This window comes from Poecilia formosa, unplaced genomic scaffold (genome assembly GCF_000485575.1).
Source record: "Poecilia formosa unplaced genomic scaffold, Poecilia_formosa-5.1.2 Scaffold6, whole genome shotgun sequence".
Taxonomy (NCBI): Eukaryota; Metazoa; Chordata; class Actinopteri; order Cyprinodontiformes; family Poeciliidae; genus Poecilia; species Poecilia formosa.
In genome coordinates, this window is record NW_006799945.1 from 2,104,456 (window position 1) to 2,112,281 (window position 7,826).

The window sequence follows — 7,826 nt, forward strand, 5'->3', positions numbered from 1 at the left end:
GGAGCCGCTTCTTCTTCATGAGACTTTGAGGAGGTTTCTAATTGAAAGAGGATCTTGTAGAGGATTAGTCACATCCTTTATATGCGACTGCGCTGCTCTTGAGAAAGATCTGAAGACGAGCTCGGCACTAACGCGTCGAGTACAATCTGCAAAGTACTGAGGACACAATGGCGATGAACAAAAAACATGTCACTTTTTTTGAAGAAATGATAGTATGTATGGTTTTTTTTTTTATAAAGCCCAAATATGCTGCAACGTAAACACATTTTAAAAAGTATGTGCAATAAATATAGACTTTTGTATTTTTATAATTTGACTTTGTTGTCTACTTAATTGAAGAGACTACATTTCACACACACAGCGGTTTATTTCAAGAGACCGGTTCTTAACATTTCTCTTTTGCCAGGGGAAATTTGAGCTCCGTCCTTTTGTGCAATAGTGAAGACATACAATATTGGTCTCAGACTCTTTCATTTTCAAAAAATTTGATAACTCAAGCATACTTTGAGACTTTGCGCGGGTTTCAGTTCTTTGTACGTGCATGAGAAAAAGAAAGGTCTTGATTTAGATCAGTTGCTGGATTGCAAGCGAAGCAGCAGCAGCTTCTCTAATATCAGCTGAAGATGAGGAAGTGCCTTGACTTTACTGGCAAGAGATGCGACTTGTTACAGTAATATTTAGCTTAAAATAAAACTCAGTTTATTTTGACATCATCTTTCTTCTGAAACGTTAACGGACTTTTTTCTGAGATTTTGAGTAATTCGGGGTATTGGCCAAGGAACTTCTTTCTGGTCTACGTTGCTGTAAAAACGTTCGTCCCTCTTCTGCCGCTACATATTTTGTCACATTTCAACCACATAGTTCGATGTTTTATTGGGATGTTATGTGATTGACAAGCTCAAACCTGAAAACTGTGCAAAGTCTGCAACCTCCTTTACCTGCGACTGCAGCTGCAAGTGTTTTGTGCCATATTGCTGCCAGCTTTGCACAGGTAGAAACTGAAAGTTGTGCCCGTTCTTCTTTTTAAAATAGCTCAAGCTCTTGTGTCTTCCACTAAAGCCTCAGGTCTTTTGCAGCTGCTACGTTTTCTTTCAGGATTGACCCGTCATCATCTACATCATCATCTTTCCTTTCCCTGCTAAAGAAAAATATCCCCTCTGCATGATACTGCCACCGCCATGTTTCACCGTTGCAATGATGTGTTCAGGGAGATGTTCTTCCATCTCATTTACCATTTTGCTTTTAGGCCAAAAAGTCGCCCTTCTTTCTACAGTTGTTTCCTTCTTGCCACTCTTTTGTGAAGACAACTTTGAATTTTTATGAGTAAAACTTTTGCATAACCACCTCCACTTCACAATTGAGCATTTCTTACATAAAATCCTAATAAAATATATTAAGGTTTGTGGTTAAGACTCACTAGATTTGAGAAGTAGCGTAAAAATGCTTGCGAGGGCACCGCTACGTTTCATGAACTCTCGGGTAAAATGGATGAAAGTTTTAGTATTTTAAGGTGTGTTTGTGTGGACACACCTTAACCAGCAAATACCACGTTGAAGCATAAATGGAGAAGTGAAATGCCAACCACAGATAGCGACCTTGAAGTTCCTGTGGTTGGCATGTAACTGTGACATAAATTTGCACATGTCGTTGCATTTTCATAATAAATTACTAATGCATTAGATAAAAATGTACAGCTGCTGGAGCAGTCACAGTCAACGACGAACATGACTGGATGTCAAAACTCATTTGAAAGATTGCAGTGGTTATTGTTTTGTCTTTTGCAAAAGCTCATTGTAATGTTTAAAGCTTGCACTTCAACTTACAGAGTTTTAGAGAATTATGACAGATTCTTCATGCATGGAGGCAAACACTGAATCTGCAGAAATAATTCACATCCTCTGGTCTTTTTACATTTGTCATTAGGCTTTTTTTTTTTGTTGTTGCCGTGACCTACAACCACAACTTAAAACACATTTCCTGTTCCTGGAACATTGGAAATTACAAGCGTTGAAAGTCAGATGATCTTATTTACCCTTGGATTACTCTGAAACTGGGTCACAGTTCATCTGGAGAAACCCAAGTAAACTGGATGTGAGCAGTATGAGCTCTCAGAGTTCACACTGAATACAAAGTTAACAACAACCCAAGAGTTTTGTGTCATTTTCCCTCCCTCTGAGTAAATGTCATTCGATGAGGTTCTTGGTTTGACAGACCTGTTCCTCATCAAGGGTGGAGTCTCTTCCTATAACTTCACCCCCTTTAGCAGCAGAATTATTTACGTCACTATTTGGAAATTCAACATGTTTATGTTAAAAAAGAAACTGGACCAGTTGCTTGAAAGACAATAGGTTATACAGTCTGTCAGTTTTATTGCTGTGTGCTTTTTTTTAACTTGTTAGTTGGAAAACACTTCCTCCTTGTGCCCTGTTTGGATTTTATTCTGTCTGCCTGGATAAATGGGTAAATGCCTTATCTGACCACACACAATGCGAATGCAGCCGCTCACTATCTGGCTCCTGCTTGGTTGTTTTTTTTTAATTGGATTTCTTCCTGGAAGGACTTTTTGCTCAGCTCCATGTGAAACAGAGACAGGAAATCCTCTGACGTTCAAAAAGGAATCACCAGATTGTTATCAAATCATAAACTTCAGAAACCAATGTGGGAACTGCGGTAATTTACAGCGAAGTACTGTAATTTGTCTTAGCAACCTTGTCAAAAAAACAACAAAAAAATACCCACATTTATCATTATTCATTGATAGTCCTCTGTGGGATTTGCTATATGTGTCATCCTTATTAAGAAATGTAGGTTCAGGAAGCAATGCATCATTTGGAAACTCCCATTACAGTGGGTACTACAGGCCCTTTTGAGTACTGGTATTTTTGAGGAAATACGCATGTATTTTATAACATCACTATGAGATCACTAACAAAAGGCAGATGGAGCTAGACAGAATCGATAAAATCAAACATGTGTGATGCAGCCATAACTGAGCTGAAGGTCTGGCACACAGCGGGACACAGGGTCCCCTGAAGGAACCGCCGTGACACATTTGTGTACCGTTTGTTTTTCTACATTTTTGATCAACATTCAGTCTCACAGCTTTAAAATGAACCTGCTCTAAAATGACAGACTTACAAAATCAGCAGATGATTAAAATCTTATTTTCCCTTATGTGTCTAAGCATTTTACAAGCAACAATAAAGTTGGTCACAGTAAAGGGAATCTTAGTAATGTAAAGTACCAAATGTGTAGCAATCTTAAAAATTCTGGATTGTGTAAAAAAAAAAAAAAAAAAAAAAAAAAAAAAAAAAAGGTTCCTCTATTTTTTAACATTGTTTCCCCATCATAAAACCATCAGATCTACAGAATGTGAATTTCGATTGCAACCGCTGCTTCCAATCATTTGAGAAGCGTTTATCCACTTTTTGAGTTCCCTAATTTTTCAGTATGGAGAAATGATGCCTTCAGATCCTCTGTCCACTCGACTGGACAAGGCATGTCTAAACAATATGAGAATCTATAATTTCATGACTGTTTGTCACTGTCTGGCTTCTGATTACCCAATGAGGATGAAAAATCGCCTTATGAAAGCACACCAGACAATACAATCGCAGATCTAAAACTTGCAAACAGATACACCAAGTATCTGTCTTCCATTAAGGAAATGAAATTATTTTAATCATAACCAAATAAAATTGCTTTCAATAGAATTTTAGCTCCTTAACAGAAGTATTCAAGAAATCATAAAAATATTTACGATCAATAAATCACTTTTTTTTTTTAAAGTGAATGTCAATATAAAAAGACGACCTTTTTACTAGTTTTCTAGATTCTTGATTTACGGCTTTTTGTTTATGCGATCCCATTAATTTTTAATCTTACCTCAGACGTCCACTAGATGGAGCCATCCTCTTTTCCATGCAGCCTCTGGGTTTCTCGCGTTCTGTGACAATAAAACCATTTAGTTTCATTTAAGTCTGTTTGCTACGCTGGAATTAAATGCAGAATAACAATAATACTAAAAAAAAAGAAAAAACATATAAAGAAACAAAAACATCCGAGTACAAAGGAGTACATTTTCACTTTAGCTGATGTTGGTAATCTCGTTTTGTGGTTTAGCTTAAAGTATGCAATAAGGCGCCACTGAACAAACTCCAGAAACTGTGTACTGAATATTACAACTAGACTTGACAAGCTAGAAATCTCCTCAATATGAGGGACTAGCACAAAGTCTTTCTTAAGCGTATTTTTCCTTCAGACGGGCACAAATGTCAATTGTTATCTTTTAAAATCTTATCATTTAAACCAAGAAAAATGGTTTTCTCTGAAACTAAACCCTGTTGATGCTTTACTCCATTACCCATCAACCCCGTCCTGCCTCCCAACAGCCACAAACCGCACACAACACACCCTGAATAAGTTTACCCTCCATTCAAACAGCTTGATCCCCACCTTTACCCCCTCTCCCCTGCTCCATTTCCTCTTTCAACGTCAACCCCTCTGACCAACAAAGTTTCATCAATCGGTAATTAATATTCGAGGGAAAAGAGGAGAGCATCGGGAAGCAATTATTCAATAATGTATGGATGTAAATGCACACTCAGTCCACACAAACACACATACACAAGCACATATACATCACCATGATCGACTCTTCCTCTCCTCAGAGATCAGGTTACTTGCATTTGATGCAACTACACTCAAACGCGGCGGTTTAGATAATTTACACAAATCACATTTTAGCACAATCTTTCATTGCTACAAATGGTGTCCGTCGTTGGTGTTCACAGACTGCTCGGTACGTGCGACTACGTGCTTTCATGTGCTCTGCAACATCAAGCTCGAAGTATCCCAGTTACCTGAGAGAAGGGTTGTAGAAATCTCATTATTGTGAGATTTTGTATTCAGGCTGGTGTGCAGTTAATGTTCCACCCCACACAATATTTTGCATTTTGGGCAATAGTTTCCTTTTTAACCAGAAACTACAAACTTCTGATGGACCTCTTGGCTGCTTCTCTGATTAACAAAATTCTTACCTGGCATGTCAGTTTCTGTCTTGGTACGTGCGCCATACTGGTTCCTCTCTAAGATGATCGAACAGAGTGATGCTCCAAGCTTTGAATGATTTTTTATTTTTTTTTTTTGCTTTAAACTTCTCCACGTTTTCCCTGATCTGTCCTCTGTGTTCCTCAGTCCTAATGATGCTGTTTGTTCACTCGTGTTCTCTAACAAACCTCTGAGAGCGTCACAGAGCAGCTGTATTTATACTGGCATCGGATTGCAAACAGGTGTTTTTTATTTACTTATTAGGTGAAGTCTGAAGGCTGTTGGTCGCACAGGATTTTATTTAGGGGTATCACAATAAAAGGGGGCTGAATACAAACGCGCACGTCACTTTTCAGACAATAAGAAAATGTTTTTATTTTTTTATTTTTTAAAAGGAATGAATACTTTAACAAGGTATTGTAAGTGAATTTTATGAAATCAAAAGTATTTATTCTCTGTGCTTGCTGAAAAGATTTGGATAAAGGTAAATCAAAACGGAGGAAGTCTCTGGTCCGACATCACAACAGTTTTAACCGCCAGAGTAAACACTTTACCTACAGACAAAGCTATTGTAAATATAGCGGCTACATTAAATTATGTATCACAGCTGAGTGACAAGCAGGCCCTAAAGATGCAACACTTTGGTGGTAGGGTTCATTTTGGAGTTCAGCGGCTCCAGTTTATAGCCGTAAACTCTTGGCTGGCATTGACCCCATGTGTCTGGTAATTGGGATCAGATGAGTGGCAGCAAAAGCGAGGCGACCAGGCTTCTCCAAGACCTGCGCTAACCTGGAAGCATTTATTTTATGGAAAAGATGTTTAGTTAAAGTGCAGCACTGCAGCCTGCAGCCCAGCCCCTCTAATGACCCTCCAAGTCTTCTCCCCCCCGCCGCCCGGGCCTGGAGACAGAGTCCTGTGATGGATACGACTGGTGAAACAGGGACACATACACACATGCACACACATGCTTCCATCACTGTGTGCTGTGATGGATATGACTGGTGAAAGCTCTGAGCGCTGCTTCCTGAGCCCTTCACTTCCTTCCTCGCGAGCCTCGACCGGCGAGGCTGAGCCAGGTTTCACTAAACTACGGCTGGATTGGGTTGCAGATTAAGAGGCTTCCTGTCCTGTTCGCTGGCCGAGTTCATCTGCTTTTCTGACGGTCACTTTTGTTTATAACCCACACAGTGACTTTCCTGAGGATAAATGATTCCTATTAGGATGGATGAGAGGCTGAGGTGAAGAAGTTTATAAAGGAGAAAAAAAAAAAATACAGATAAATGACAGGAAAAAAAAAATCAAACTATTCACTGATCAGTATTCATGTGACCAAGAACCTAATGAAGAATATCAATGCTGAACTATTTATAGCTGTTCATTTCATCTGTCATCTTCCATCCATCATCTAATTTAAATGCATAAATTGCTTTCTTTCTTTTTTTTTTTTTACAAATAAAATACCAAGACAGTATTTTGTAAATAAATGAAACTAAATAAATCTACATGATTTAATGTACATACATCTAATTATAATTTATATGAAATTATATAAAAATCTAAAGTAAATAAAGTATGTTTAAAAGTACTAGAGAATTACAGCCAACAAATTCATCATGTATTAACAAATAATGAATAAATAATACAAATAAATAAATAGAACTACAAGAAATTATCAAAATATTAAAAGAATTTGAAAAGAAAATCCCATTCAAACATGAAATGTTTTAAAGATAAAGAGGTTGTTTCTAGAAAAATAATGGCAGATGAAAGGGCAAAATCAGAAATTATAATAAAGCATTTAAATAAATTACAAAGCCCTTATTTGGTTTGCTTAAAGTGCATTCATCACTGTTGATTTAAAAAAAAAAAAAATTCCCTCCTTATTAAAAAAAACATTTTTCACACAACGGGTAGAACGTTTACTTAACAGCACTAAGGTTAAATCAACACGATGGTGTTTTTCTTTTCCTTTCTTGAAAACTGAGAAAAACTGACACATTGGAGGAACTCAGACAAAAAGATTCACTCCTAACGTCAAGAAGAAGGAAAAATGAAATAAAGAACATTTCTCTAACAAAAAAGTATTTTCTTCCCCATTTTCCAAAAACAACTGAGTTGAAATAAAAAAAAAAAACTTTCTCGATCCCAGTTACTCGTTTTGCACAGTTTTTCTTTCCGTTAGACTTCTCTTTCTCAGACAAGCCTCAGGGAAACAATTATATCTGTGAAATCACGTCCATTGTCATTTTGTTCGCCATCCCATCAGCAGCCGCCCCACACCTCTCATCCTCCTCCTCCTCCTGCTGCTCTCCTGCTGGCAGTCCTTGATTACTCCCGTCTCCTGGGGGAAGGTTTAAACCCCTCAGAGATAGTAATATCGAAAGCACTACTGGGCCAGTCACTTCAGATCAGGGCGGGGGGAGGAAATGGCGATGGACATAAAGCTAAATATATAATTCCTCCCATGCCGGTAATCACGATGTCCAGACAATTCGAAATGACAGTTTAACCACTTTGGACTGGGGAACGCTTTGTTCCCATTTGAGAACCAGGGTGGACCGTCTGCTGGGTCCCTGCGGAGGCCGGGGAGTGTCCTAGTGGGTGTGGAGGCCTTCCTGGGGTCCAGTGTGGTCTCCCTAAATGCTGTGGGGGATCTGGGGGGCAGCATAGCACACGCTCCATTAAATTAAAATGACTCACAGACCAGACAGGAGCAATTCTGGGAATGACTGACGGAAGGAAACTCTCTCATTGCCTCCTATTTGCTTACCTGATTA

The 7,826-nt window shown here is 38.5% G+C and overlaps 1 long non-coding RNA gene across 1 annotated transcript; it reads right to left on the reverse strand.

Annotated features, from left to right (window-relative positions):
* Window positions 1-14: 14 nt before the first annotated feature.
* Window positions 15-5,234, reverse strand: LOC107838032 (uncharacterized). Its single transcript, XR_001664091.1, has 3 exons — window positions 5,040-5,234; window positions 3,886-3,946; window positions 15-156 (listed from the first exon to the last, which is right to left on the reverse strand). It is a non-coding gene; the product is annotated as an uncharacterized LOC107838032 (long non-coding RNA).
* Between the last annotated feature and the right edge of the window lie 2,592 nt (window positions 5,235-7,826).